General features: G+C 41.9%; 1 pseudogene; it reads left to right on the top strand.

The window, feature by feature from the left end:
- Positions 1-11,803: 11,803 nt before the first annotated feature.
- LOC147637814 (uncharacterized) lies at positions 11,804-13,078 on the top strand (annotated as a pseudogene).
- Positions 13,079-14,697: the final 1,619 nt, after the last annotated feature.

Genomic DNA, 14,697 nt, shown 5'->3' with positions numbered 1-14,697 from the left:
CACCCTATTCACTTGTATATTTCAACACCTCCCCTCAAGTGAATACTCCTAGTACACCTAGACCCTATACCAAGTTTGCCTCCCCTTACTTGGAAGTCCGCGACCAGTGTCTACTCCTCCCCTCAAGTTATCTCAGCACACCTGGACCCTGTATCAAGTTTCTCTCTTACTTGACAGTCCGCGACCAGTGCCTCAAGTCCCTAAACTCCATAGTCCTTGACACTCTCTCTCTCAATGTGTCCAAGGCTACTATAAGTGCCCGCGACCTTGACTAAAGTGCTCACACATACATCTACCACGTGGCCTACATCATCGGTGGCTCAGAGGTGGTTTTACTTTATTGGGGCAGGTTACATTGGGTTGTGGGGTCTCTCTCTCTCTCTCTCTCAGAGATTTTCACATGGCTCCTCACTCTTTGGAGCCTCACATCTTCTCTTCTCTTCAGTCTTCTTGTCGTGGCAGCTTCTCTCCACGCGTCCGTCTCTTCTTTCAGTCTTCTCGGGGCAGCTTCTCTTCTTGTGGCAGCTTCTCTTCTCATGTCCATGTCTTCCTTCAGGTCTTCTTCTCGGTGTGGATCCTCTTCTTGGGAAGAGATATTCTTCTTCTTTCATGGCTGGGGCCATGAGCTTGTCCGTCAGGTCATTTTGCTCCATATGAGCAACATGTTTCAATGTTTTGCTGACAGTTCCTTTGGGCTTTTTATGTTTATTTTGTATCATTATGCAATGCAAACCCAAATTTATGCGGGAGGTCTTACCTCTTGCCTTAATCTGGACAAGGGCAGTGTCTGTTCCCATTTTTACACTGATAAAATGTGCCCAATACATAATGCGTATAGCATTCATTCTCATGCACATTCCAAATGCAATTCTGGCTGTGAATAATCTTGAATTTGAGTGAGATTTACAGGCATTAACCAAGGTTTAAATGCAAAATGATGATTTTCACAATTTTATCAGCACAATTTTCCCAGAAATTACACTAAATTAAGGGTAACCAATTTGTACGGGATGGTTGGAGTATCAAACCAACTCCGATTTGAAATCTGAAGTTATAGGGATCTGTATCAGATACCTAATGGTTAATTTGAACCCTCAATTGCACCAAAGTACAGTGATTAGCACTGATTAATCACTGATTAGCAAATTAATGCTCTGGTTTGTGTGCAGAAAACAGAGTATGCGGGGAGCTCAGATCTGGTGCCTTCCACTTCAAATGAGCTCAAATGCTTTCAAAGGCATCAATAGCAATGAGTCTAGTAGAGGATTAAGCCAAGAAACACAAGATTTGACCAAATAATGAAAGCTTAATCTCTGTTTTACCAAAGTCACCTGCAGATTTGATGAAGAGCTTGGATCTCACTGTAGACTTGATGAAATTGATTTCTGTCTTCACCAGCTTGTAGAGCATGCTTGATTACCCCTTGTGCTAAAGGGAATTGAAGTAATTTGTTTGGAGCAAGTAGCAATGGCAAAAATACCTCAGAAAAACGGCGCCTGCAGAAACGGCGAATTCTCCCAAACGCGCTGGCGGTTTGCTACGTTTTTTGCATAGGCTTGAAGCTAAGGAGCTTAGCTAGCTATGGCTAGAAGCTTTTGCCCTAATTTGATGTGTGATAGATGCTAGAGACCCTCCACTGGCTGGGGGTGAAGGGGAAGAGTGAAAGCTTACTAAAAACTGATTTTTTTGCTAATTATTTTACTAATCCTGATTAATTCACTAATGGGCTCATAAATCTGGTTGATTCTAGGCATGGCTCTGATACCATGTTGAAATTTGAGCATAATGATGAGCTACGGTGGATCATACACTAGAATCAACATCATTAACAAAGTGATTAAGAAATGATTAAGACGTAATTAGTGAATAATTAGCAAATAGATTAATGTAGGCATGGATACTCAAAAACCAGCAAATTCTCATTAGGGCTATGCCTCAATTTATAGAGTTTACATCAAGCATCAAATCCCATTGATTTCTCCATGATTCACTCCCTGAATATCTCCACCTCTTGCCTGATTCTCTCCACCTCTTCTCTTTTCCCTGAATATCTCCCAGAATATCTCCACACTCCTAAATTCCCTCATGCTACCCATTATTCTCTCCCAGTAGATTCTCCTAACCTTTTCACAGGTTCTTTCACAATTACATCTCCTCTTTTACAGCCTCTATCTAAGAGCTTGTTCCCACACACACCCTATTCACTTGTATATTTCAACAAGCTTGGTGGCAGGTTCATGGATTCCAAGTAGTCTGACAATATCTGTGGGTATTCCTGGAAGAATTCTTCATCTAGCCATAGGGCTTCATGAGTGCCTCGATCCTTGAACTTTGTGTAGAATTATCTTTTTCTACAACCAAGACCATGCTTGGGCTCGATGAATTCGGATTCATCAACCATCTTAGGTTGTTGCTCATTTGAGAGCACCTACAATGCTTGTCCTACATAGGGCTTCAACCAAGAAACATGGAAGAGTCCAACTATCTGGTTGCTTTAGCTTCTAGTGGAGAAATAACTAATCTTTTAGATGATCGAGAAAGGGCCAAAGATTTGAAACGAGAGCTTGGGACAACACTTTCTCACTTGCTTTGATCCCTCTTTCATGATCCGGAGATGCACCCAATCCCTTTCTTTGTAGTAAACATCTCTTCTAGACTTTTTGGCTTGCCTAGTATATGCTCCCTAAGCTTTGGAGAGGCGCTCCTTTATTGACTCAATGATTTATGAAAATGTTTATGTTATCTTCTTTGCCTCCAAGGAAGGCGACACCATTCTCGTAAGAAATAACGAGAAAGATCGGCCAAATGCTTCCTCATAAGGAGTCCAACCAATACTAGATGAGTATCGTTCCAGATTGCCTATCACAAAGGAAGAAAATGTTCCCACTTCCACTGTTGATCATGGCAATACGACTTGAGAACATCAAATGCCAGTAGCTGATTATATATTTTTGGCTAGCCATCTATCTAAGGATAGAATGTGCTCAACAATTGTAACTTGGTTTCAAAGTTGTCAAATAATGCTCTCCAAAAATGTGAAGTAAACTTTGGATCCCTACAATCAGATGTAATTGTCCTTGGCAAACCACATATGGGATACCAAAGGCGAAGAAATAAGCGAGCGATATCTTTTGCTATGGCCATTTGCTTGCATGGAATGAGTATGCAAAACTTACTGAATGGGTCAACAATAGTCATACATTGTCTGTTCCTGGATCCAAATGCTGCTAGAAGGGGTCCTACAAAAAAACCATGCTCATGTCCTAGAAATATCCTTCTAGAATTGGAAAAGGCTATAGCAACCTTGCATGCTTCATATGAGGAACCTTCACCTTAAATCTGACATGATTGGACATGTTGATAGACATCCCTTCTCATTTTTGGCTAATAAAATGAACACTCTAATTTCTCCAATGAGAGAGTGTCAAGGACTATGAGTTAGGGACTCGAGGCACCGGTCGTGGGCTACCAAGTAAGAGGGAAACTTGGTATAGGGTCCAGGTGTGCTAGGATTATTCACTTGAGGGGAGGTGTTGAAATATACAAGTGAATGGGTGTGTGCGGGAACAAGCCCTTAGTAAGAGGCTGTAAAAGAGAGGAAGTCATCCTTTGTAGCCTCATACAATTCCCTTGAGAGTCAAAACATTTCCCACTCAAAGTCATCCTTTATAGCCTCATACTATTTACTTGAGAGTCAGAACATTTTCCACTCAAAGCCATCCTTTATAGCCTCATACTATTCCCTTAAGATTTTGATTATTTCCCACTCGAAGCCATCCTATGTCCTCAATACCGGACTACTGGAGTGGAGATCAATGTAGCAACAAGATGCAGCAAGCAAGGAGAGTATATATTTAGACTATAGCATAACAATGCAGCATAACAATGCCATCATTGCACTGCATAAATTGAATCCCCAAATAGTAATGCAAGGGTCCCAAATCTAACATCTCAAATGATGACTGCAAATCAACCTTAAAAGCTGAAATCTAATCTATATTGGGTTCCATGAGCAGCATGTCATCAACATATAGGACGATGACCAAAAATGTGTCCTTACTCCTCTTCACTCACATAGAGAGTATTCTCTGTTGTACTGTTGCAAAAATCATTTGCAACCAAGTATGCATGAATCCTCTAGCAAGCTGCTCCTTAAAATCTTTGATCTTGGTCAAGAAGGTATCCATTGAGTCTCCCTCATTCATGTGCTCAGACTCCAACTGTTTGCTCTTTGGTTGATCCACAAAAGAATAAGATGCATGATGAGAACCTGCAGGTGTCCTACTAGGTAAAGGAGTAGCTAATTTATTATCCCACAATGTCTCCACCAACCATTGTGGCATACTCTTAGATGCATGTATAGATACCCTTTCCTCATCCAGTGCATCATCCATAATTGCCTCATCAAAATAGGCTGATTTGTGGGCTGAAATTTGAGCTAATTTTCAACTACTATGAGCTAATTTGTAGCACCTTTTTGAGCATTCATTTGCTCCACACATGGGTGCTCGGCATGGTACAAAGGTAGAAGTGTATCAAAGATGTCCTATGAGCATACATTTTGTTGTTTTTTTACATAAAAGCATAAGCTGAACTGAGTTCTCAACAAAGAGAACATCTCTACTCACCAAAATCTGTTTTATGGTTGGATTGTTGAGTTTATACCCTTTGCTTTTTCTGAGTTGTATCCCATAAAAATACATTTTGATACCTTATCATCCAGCTTATTTTATTGTTGCTTGGGCGGCACAAGAGCATAAGAAAGACAACCAATAACATGCAAATGAGCAACAGAGACCTTCCTGCCATTCCAAGCTTCATAAGGGGTAAGTGTCTATAAGACCTTGGTGGGGCATTGATTTAGCACAGAAGTGACACACACATAACTGCCTCCAACCAAAAAACATGAGGCAAATCCTGGCTTTCAACCATGCAACATGCCATCTCCATGAGAGGTTTGTTCTTCCTCTCAGCCATACCCTTTTGCTAAGGTGTATAAGGCATTGTGCCTTGATGTTTTATGCCTCTTTCAGCCATATATACATGAAACTTCTTTGACATTTACTCCCTTCCTCGATCTGTACAAAGGATGCCACCTTTACATGCAGACACATTTTCAGCCACCATAGCAACAAAGTGTCTAAAGCATGTAAAAACCTCTGATGTTGCCTTCAATGGAAACACCCAAGTGTGCCTAGAGTAGTCATCAATAAAAGTCACAAAGTAGAGATATCCCTTGATCGATGGTGTCCTCATGGGACCGCATACATCACTATATAGCTATAGTTTCTAGACAGCCTTAACTGATCCATCTTTTGGAAATGATGCCTATACATACACAGAGGGCCTCAAGCTTTGGCAACCTTGACACCGTCTCTTTCCTTTTAAGGCATAACAAACTACCTAAATTAAAGTGACCAAAGTAGGCATGCCATAGTTCCACGTCACTCAAAGCATGTGCGGTAGTAATTAAATAAGCATTATGTGCCAATGTCTCATACATGTCCAACAGAAAAAGCGCATAGCTTAGATGCATGGTGATGTCTCCATGACTTCAATCATGAATTGTACACTTATCTCATCAATAAATCTGACCACTAGGCCTACCCTAGTAATGATAAAGATTGACAACAAGTTCTTTTTGATGCTCGGCACAAACAAGACTTGAGAGAGTGATCCCACCATTCTCCAATAGAAATGAGAACAACCTTACCAACTATGTTTACACGATACGAGGAGTTGTTTACACATGTGACTATTCCTCCTTGAGGAGCAAACTCAAGTGAGGAAAATATATCACGCTGAGAAGTAATGTGCTTGCTAGCATCACTATAAAAGTACCATATATGTTGATCTATTAGTGACATGCATATATAGACAGATCATAACTCGAGTGCACAACACATGCCCAAATCATCGTGTGCGCATAGTTCGTTGACTCCCTCTTTTTAGCACTTTTTGTTGATGATGCATCAACCACAACCATATCTAGCTTTTTCTTCTTTTCCTTCCCAACATTTTTCTAAATTCATTAATGTAATGGCTTCGCTTTTAGTCTTTCTTCTTAGGCCTATCATACCCCCTTCTTAGCCACTTAAAGAAAACGCTTTGCCTTTACCTTTTTGATAACACTGAAAACAAATGCATAATCTCCCACATGCATACTAGTTCGGTTTTATCAAGATTACTCTTCTTGTAAGAGCACTATAACCAACTCATCAAAAGTAAGAGAATTAGGGTTACCCTTCATCATGAGCCAAAGTGTAGAAACAAAACCCCAATATGAATCTGGTAGAGCTATGAGAACATTAGATACCACAGAAGTGTTCAGATAGGCCTCATTAATACATGTTAGATGCTCCCTGAGATCTTTAATCCTTGTGAGTGAGGAACTCATCCATTAAATCTTCCTTATTCATATGCTTGGACTTTCACTACTTACTCAAGTTGGCCACTCATGCCTTGTTACGCACTTGGTAAAGCGCAGCAAGTACATCCCAAGCAGCATGCTTTATAGTTTTACATGAGCAAATATGAGGAATAATGTTTCTTTTCATTGGGAGTGCCACTACTGCATGTGTCTATGCATCCCTACCATCCCACCAAGTTTATTCTACCATGGAGGTGTGATGTAGATGCCATGTTACATAAAAACTTATGTCACTATCCAAAGTACATGTACTATGCTATTGTGCTAGCAAGATAGGTATTAAGAAAAGCCTACCCTAACCGTGTCTAGAAAGTTTTCTATCCGCCGAGCTCGAGCATGGCTCAAGAGCTCCACCATAGCCACTCGTCACCGCCGTCCTCCCGCACTCGTTGTCACACCGAGGCGGTTGCTCTAATCCAACGGGTGATGCAAGCGCTCTCGCGAAGATTGTGTGGGATCTCCAGGAAGAGGATCACGTTGGTTAGCCTAATCACTCAAGAGAGAGAAAGAGAGAGAGGAAGTAAGAGGGAACAAGTGATTAGCACCACTCCCAAACCCTAACCCCCTAAGCACACCACTTATGCTAGATTAGAATTGCAAGAGAGAGGGAGAGAGAGAACACTCCACTTCTATTACCCAAACCCTAACCCCCTAAGCACACCACTTATGCTAGATTAGAATTGCAAGAGAGAGGGAGAGAGAGAACACTCCACTTCTATTGCACAAATGGGAGAATGAGTGATCTGGGGTGCCCAAAACATAATTGCAAGGCTTTTCTCTATGGTTTGGGCAACTGACCAAAGATCCTCTTGTCTGTCCTTTGAAGCTCAATACTTGGGAGCGTCTTTAAGACGTTTATCCATGGTGGATAGAGAAGAGGGTATGTGAATGTGCTTGGGGCGTCTATCCATGCTAGGGTGCATGTATGGAGGGGCCCCACTAGATGAGGGCTCTTCAAACATCGTTTCTCCCTCCCCACCAAGCATGTGGGGCATGGCGATCATATGTGAATGAGAAATTGAGGTGCCGGGGTGCCGCCGAATGGAATGGAGGCATTGGGGACATGCAACCATGACTGAAAGGTGTCCATGGTGTGTGAGGAAGCTTAAAGAAGCTTCAACGGTGTGCACGCAAGCCCAAAATAAGAGTTTTAGCTCACTTTTACCTTGTGTGTAAATGCACCCTTAAGGTTAAAAGTGGTCTTTTGAGGCGTTTTACACATGTAAAAACAACCCTAGTGAGTCAGGGAGGTAGACCAAAAGTACCTCAAAGGATTTGAAAATTTTAACTTTTTTGAAGGAAATTTTTTTTGGGGGTTTGGTAACGGCCGTACGCTCACAAGCAAATGCCCATGGCTTTAGGTTGGAATGGTTGTGGCAAGTGTAGAATGGCCACGGCAAGTTTTTTATTTTTATTTTTTTGATACAGCCATATGACTCATGGCTTTAGGTTGAAACGGCCATGGCAAGTGTGGAACGGTCATGGCAAGTTTTTTTTTTATAAGTTTTTTGGTGCGGCCATATGCTTATGAATGTACGTCCATAGCTTTAGGTTGGAACGGTCATGGCAAGTGTGGAACGCCCATGGCAAGTTTGAATTTGAAGTTGAAATTTTGGATTTGAATTTGAATTTCAAATTGGAGAGAAGTAAGTGGGAGACAACTAAGACCCCCTCTAATGCTAGGTGGGTGGGATAAGCCTAAGCTTAGAGGCTATCTCTAAATTAGTGAATTTTGACCACTCGTCACACCGAGGTAGTTGCTCTAATCCAATGGGTGATACAAGCTCTCTCGCGTGGAATCTCCATGGAAGAGGATCGCGTGTTAGACTAATCACTCAAGAGAGAGAAAGAGAGAGAGGAAGCAAGAGGAAAGCACTAATCGCTCCCAAACCCTAACCCTAAGCACGCCACATATGCTAGATTAGAGTTGCAAGAGAGAGGGAGAGAGAGAACACTCCACTTCTATTGCACAAATGGCAGAATGAGTTACAAACAAGAGAAATTGGCTTTTATAGTTCCAAGCCTTTTCCCACTAGGCCGCCTAGGAGTAAGTGACCCAGGGTGCCCAAAACATAGTTATAAGGCTTTTCTCTATGGTTTAGCCAACTGACCTTGTATGTCATTTGAAGCTCAATACTTGGGACCGTCTTTAGGGCATTTCCCTCATCAAATGGCGGGATTTACAATATAGCACAGGCGCCCATTACATAAGTGTGCGAACATAGTTGTCGTCGAAAATGTGTTAACCAATATGTGGGTAACATAGGGTACGCCTCAATGCTAATAATAACATTCCAAAGCCCTTTGGTAACCAATACATGACACATCATATAGGACCACAATGGGTAGTTGGTCCCCTTAAGCTTATCCTCAGTGAGCATACCAAATACATCACTACCTATAAATAGCTCATCTTTGACATAGAATACAAAAATCCCAACTACTTATAGGTGGTGCCAATGCCCACTTCATATAACCAAATGGGCTCTACCAGTGATGTGATGATGGAAACCTGCAAAGTGTATGAAAAATTATAAAGTGTAGAGTGTGGAAATAATACTTAGCATATAACCAAAATGGCTCTATCAATGATGTGACAATGGAAACCTGCAAAATGTATAAAAATTTATAAAGTGTAGAGTGTAGAAATACTACTTAGCAGGAATACAAAAATTGATGATAATGTTGACGATGTTGTTAAAGCTATTAAAGATGAACTCGAAGATGTGATGTCAAAGACAACAACAGCCCTGTTTGCACACAAAATGTTGTTATTGTTATACAGAAAACCCAAAATCAAACAATAGTTTGAGTTGACATTCCCTCGAGATGCTTATGAAAACCTTATAGCATGTGAACAAGCCCTCAAAATGAGTTCAAAACGCTTCAAAACACGCAAAAACACTAATGGTCATAGTAGTCAACAAAACACTATATGGTATATTTTCTCCACCTAAGAGGACAGCTCAATCGAAGAAGGCAATCAAAAGAGCAACTCAAGGAGAAGATAACAAGGGGGTGAGAGCCAAGTTAACATGCTCTGATACCAATTGTTGGAGTGGAGATCAATGTAGCAACATACATAGATGTAGCAAGCAAGGAGAGATAGATGGAAGCACAATACTCAAAGTAGATTGATGAGAATGAATGAGGTATAACTGATGTGACATGATAATATCACTTACACACTCATAAGAGTGCATACATACCCTCAGGGGGGGGGAGGGAACCTCCTAAAGAGGGAAGAAGTGCCTCAGCTCATTTATTAGCCTATATTCACACATCACTACCATATCAATGCTACATGGACATGGCCTCCTTACACTTCTCGTAATATAAGGAGGCCATGTACTCAAAACTAGACATGGCCTCCTTATACTCGTAGTATAAGAAGACCATGTCCTCAAAATTGGACATGGCCTCCTTATACTACTACTCATAGTATATAGAGGTAGGATAGAATGTACTGCTCGTATTGTCTATCCTACCTCTGTGTTGTCCTTAAATCCTCAAAACAATCCCTTGAATTTTCTCGGTAGGAGCTTTTTGATTCCTCTTCTATTTTGTTCTTTCCCTTTCAATTTATCTTATGTATATCCTTGCTTATCTTGCCAATTTCCCAAGTAGTATTTTTTATTGCCTTCTCCTCTATTATTGCTTCCTTCTCCTTTCTTAAACCTCCTACTACTCCAACCTCTTTTTAATTTCTTGTAACCTTCTTTTTCAGATGTTGTTTTACCAATTAACATAATTTTGCTGGTTGTAGGACTTGTAATGTTTTGGCACATGTTGGTGGGCTATACCGATATATGACAACATAGTCCAGGTGGATAGCGGATTGGACAAATTTGTTAATGCCTATATAACATATCTGCAGGATCGCCAACCAAACACAGAGTTTGACACACACACACACGCATGCATGTGTTGAGTTATAGTTGAGAGAGAAAAGAAGAGAATAGAGTAAGAGGGAGTCCGGCACACAGGTAGACAGATATGCAGCTAAGAACTAAAACTACATATCCTACTGAATGAATGACTATGCATTATGTGCAAGAATGTGTAGTTTCTCAAGAATGGCTAAACTCAGTATGCAAGTGTTCCCGAGAAGAAGAAGTTATCACAATTAGCTCGAATGCTTACATAGTCCACTCCAACTGTTACAACCAAGAATCTAAGTAATAGGGTAAAGGGGCCAGTAAAGGGGAGCCCGCCAGTAGGGCCCCATAAACTTAAGGCCTCAGTTACCCCTTTTAAATAAATTAAAAAACCAGTGATAAAATAAGCTGGCACTAATGAAGTGGCTGGGCACGCCCAGCACAATAGGCACCTGCCCTGCTTCTCGTACAGTAGTTCCTGCCCGCCCCCTATGCATGCCCTCCTATTGGTACAACAATTCTTTCTTATACGTACATCACCTAAAGCCTTCATAACCTGCAACAAATACAAATTGGATGCACAAAATGGCGTTGAAGGATGGATGCCATTGAGCCTTGAAGATCAACGGCCCAATCCATCCTATGTTAAACCCACCAATCACTTGCTTGCCACCTACCTATAAAATGGTTTGAAATTCTTATATGCTGCTTACATTAGCCCATCTACATAGCCCATTCAAGTAGCCACCTTAACTTTAGTGATGCAATACAATAAGCTGAGAGTGTCCTCAAGGGTCCATGAACAAGGTCCTTGCAATCAACCAACAGGTGCATAGCACCACTAAGAAGAGGCCCATCTTTGGAGGTGAATGAAGTTTCACTTCCCACTCCGATATCACCAATTAATAGGTCCTCATCACCAACCGGACCCACTTCTCAAGCCAAGGAATCTGAACCTCCCACTCCTACGTCACCAATGCCAATTACAATTACAACTCCAGGCCAGCCACCAATTCCTAAGAAGAGAGTTGAGCATTCGTGGAGACTGAAGAAGACATGGCAGTAGCAATGGAGGCACATCATGCTGGAATGTCAATGCATGCATGTACACGTAGGTGGGGCATGAGTTGGTTTGCACTTTTAGCATGGTTGGAAGGGAGGACTAACAAAAAGCGGAAGGGGCTGCCACTATCCTCACCCTTGAAGAGGAGACAACTATTATGGAATGGTGCTTTGGCATGCAAGAGTGTGGAAGGGGGATAACAGTCTATGACCTGGGCCTAAAAGTCACCTTGAAGTATGTCAGACTAGACACACTCCATTCACAAATGGTGTGCCTAGGAAAAATTGGTGGGATGCTTTCAAAAAGCGTCATCCAGAGCTCACTTTCAGAGTGGCTCAGCCCCTAGACCATAGTAGGGCAGTGAATCTACGTCCAGAGATTGTGGCCACATTCCATAACAACTTGGAGACAATGTACAATATGCACCACTACCCACCATCTAATATATGGAATGCTGATGAGACTGTACAAGGATCGAGGGATCGAGGGATGAAAGTGTTAGCCCGCAAAGGATCACGATAGGTGTATGGATTATGACCAGATTCACGTGAATGGTGCACAATGCTATGTTGTGTGAATGCTGATGGAAAAGAATTGCCTGGCTATTGCATCTTCAAATGGAAGTGGGCTATACAATTACCTGAGCCAATGTGAAGATGGAGCAGTTATGTCCATGCAAAACAAAGCATGGATGACGGGACAATTATTTACAGCATGGCTGGAGCATTTCTAGTGCTCCCTTCCGAATGGGGTCTCTGCAACCAATAGACACCTCTTGATCATTGATGGGCATGGCAGCCACACAGGCCTTGATGTGGTGGCAAAGGGGGTGTGGACATCATCACCTTGCCGGCACATACATCCCCCCACAAGTTGCAGCCCCTTGATGTCTCAGTTTTCAAATCATTCAAGAGAAACTTCAACAAGGAGAGGCCAGTTTGGATGATGCATAATTTTTGTCCTCAAGTTTCTAAGACTGATCTTGCAAGCATATCCTCTTGAGCACTAGCTTCCACACTCACAGAGTCTAACATAAAGGCTGGATTCAGAGCTACTGGGATATGGCCATTGAATGGGAATGCATTAAGTTTTTCTCAAATGCCTTGCAACAATATTGAGGTGACATGCATACAACAAGTGCAGCATGAGGAGGAAGACATTGAAGAAGTGCCAGAAGTGGGGCCAGAGGTTAGCCAGGTTCCAGCAAGCCCTGAAGTACCAGCTGGTCTTAAAGTACCATCAAGCCACCAGGTTCCAACCAGCCCTGAACTACCAACTATCCAAGTGGTACAAGATTTGGAGGGTAATGTCATTGAAACCCTTAACAACATGGGATCTGTCATTGAAACCCTTAACAACATGGGATCTTGCACTCAGGCTGAAGGTGGACTAGCTCCTAGAGTAGTTGATCTGCTGAGAATCCCTCGTGAGAATGTGACCATTACAAGGGTGCATGGTGAAGCATATGTGGACCATAGCAACTCATTAATCATCACATCTGATCACTACATTGCAACTATGAGGGCTAAAAGTGCAAAGAAAACAAAGATTGAGAGAAGCAAAGAGGAGAGGAGGCGGCAAAAAGAGGAGAAAAGGAGAGCAACTGAAGCCACAAATCGGTTGAGGCAACAACAAAGAGTTGAAGGTAGCCAGGCAAAAGAACAAAGACAAGCTTGGGAGAGGCAACAAGCAATGTTTACAACATAACTTCGATCAGTGTTATGGGAGGGAGCCCAAACCATCAGCACCCAAAATGTCCAAATGCATGTGCCCACTACTGCACATTGAATTGCTCATGCAGCAAGGTTTGAAAAGATCAGAGACAAGCATTTAAGAAACAGGGATACCTCACTAGCACCCCTAGGTAGTGCGATAATTTGCGGCTATGGAATCACTATGTAATTAAGATACGGTAGATAGTCTACAATTGGATGTAGGCAATTAAGGCAGGGTACACAATCTACACACCTATCTTTTTGTTGGAAGACTGCTCTCAGAGGTAGCATGTGAATTGTAAAAGTCTCTTTTTGGAAGATAACTCATTGTTAGCATATGAATTGGAAACATCTTTTTTCAAAGATCTGGGTGAGTTTATTGTATTTCAGTGAGTAAGTTAATTAAAATTGATGCAATCAATAAGCCAACATCTTAAAGAAGAGGGAAATCAGGGCATCCATCTCTCTCTCTCTCTCTCTCTCTCTCAGAGTGCCATCATAGATTTCTTTGTGGTACACACATCCACATCGAAATCTACTGCCCTCAAACAGTTCCTCTACTATGACATCAGATCCCACCACTCGTACCCATGCTCCAGCTCCACGCCCCAGAGGAGTTCTTAGCAAGAGAACTCAATTCATTCTGCAAGCCAGACGTTCGTGACGCAAAGCATCAGGACCGTCCGCCACACAGAGACGGATTCGTGAGGTTCTCCGCCGACATGACATGCTACCATCACAGAGCTCTGACATTCCCTCCACCATCAGATCGGTTTTGCCAAAGGTGGTTATCGTCATTAGTTGATCACAGCATATCTCAGTCTACACAGGATCATCTGTTGATCACTTGTACTGTCAGATGTTTTCGTTTTACTTTTTCTTTCAGTTTTCCATGGCTCAGTAATTCATGGTACCATTGTATTACTTTTGGTCTCATAGACCCTTGGGGTCTTCCGTAGACATTAAGATAACTTTCTTTCTTTCTTTCTCTTGCATTGGTGCCCTTACATCATGTGCCTAGTAATCTCCCAGAAGCCTCTACAAAGTGATTGATGCATAATCTCGAGTGCATAGTTTATGTTAGCTTTGTTGTTTTGGATCTACTAGCTCTGCACAATTGTCGAATTCTTCATCATTGATTGATTTTGTGATGCAACTCCTCAATTCGTGTGGCATCTGTTGGGATTAGACGTACATATTGCCTCCTTTCCTAGTCTAGTGTTGCAACCATTTTTGTTACTTTTTCCTTCTCCTCCAGTAGGGCTACATGCACGGATTGTTGTTTGCTTTGCATAGAGTGTTGTTTGCTTTGTTGCATGTTTTTTGTTTTGAGCTTATGGATTTCTGCCTTGACACTTTTTCCTATTTCCTTGCCTACTCCACCTCCTACCGCCTTTGCCAAAGCCTCTGGTTTAGAGTAACCAGATCTTGTCGAACTCATGGGTGGAGGGGTGTAGACTCTTTAGCACTTTTGCATATTTCCTTGCCTACTCCACCTCCCACTCCCTTTGTCAAAGCCTCTACTTCAGAGTAACCAGCTCTTGTCCAAAACCACAAAGTGATTAATGCATAGTTCATACTAGCTTTGTAGTTTTGGATATGTTGGCTCTC

Source organism: Cibotium barometz, chromosome 6 (assembly GCF_041138505.1).
Source record: "Cibotium barometz isolate CiBa-2024 chromosome 6, ASM4113850v1, whole genome shotgun sequence".
NCBI classification, from domain to species: Eukaryota; Viridiplantae; Streptophyta; class Polypodiopsida; order Cyatheales; family Cibotiaceae; genus Cibotium; species Cibotium barometz.
This window is presented reverse-complemented; position numbering and strand designations above follow the sequence as displayed.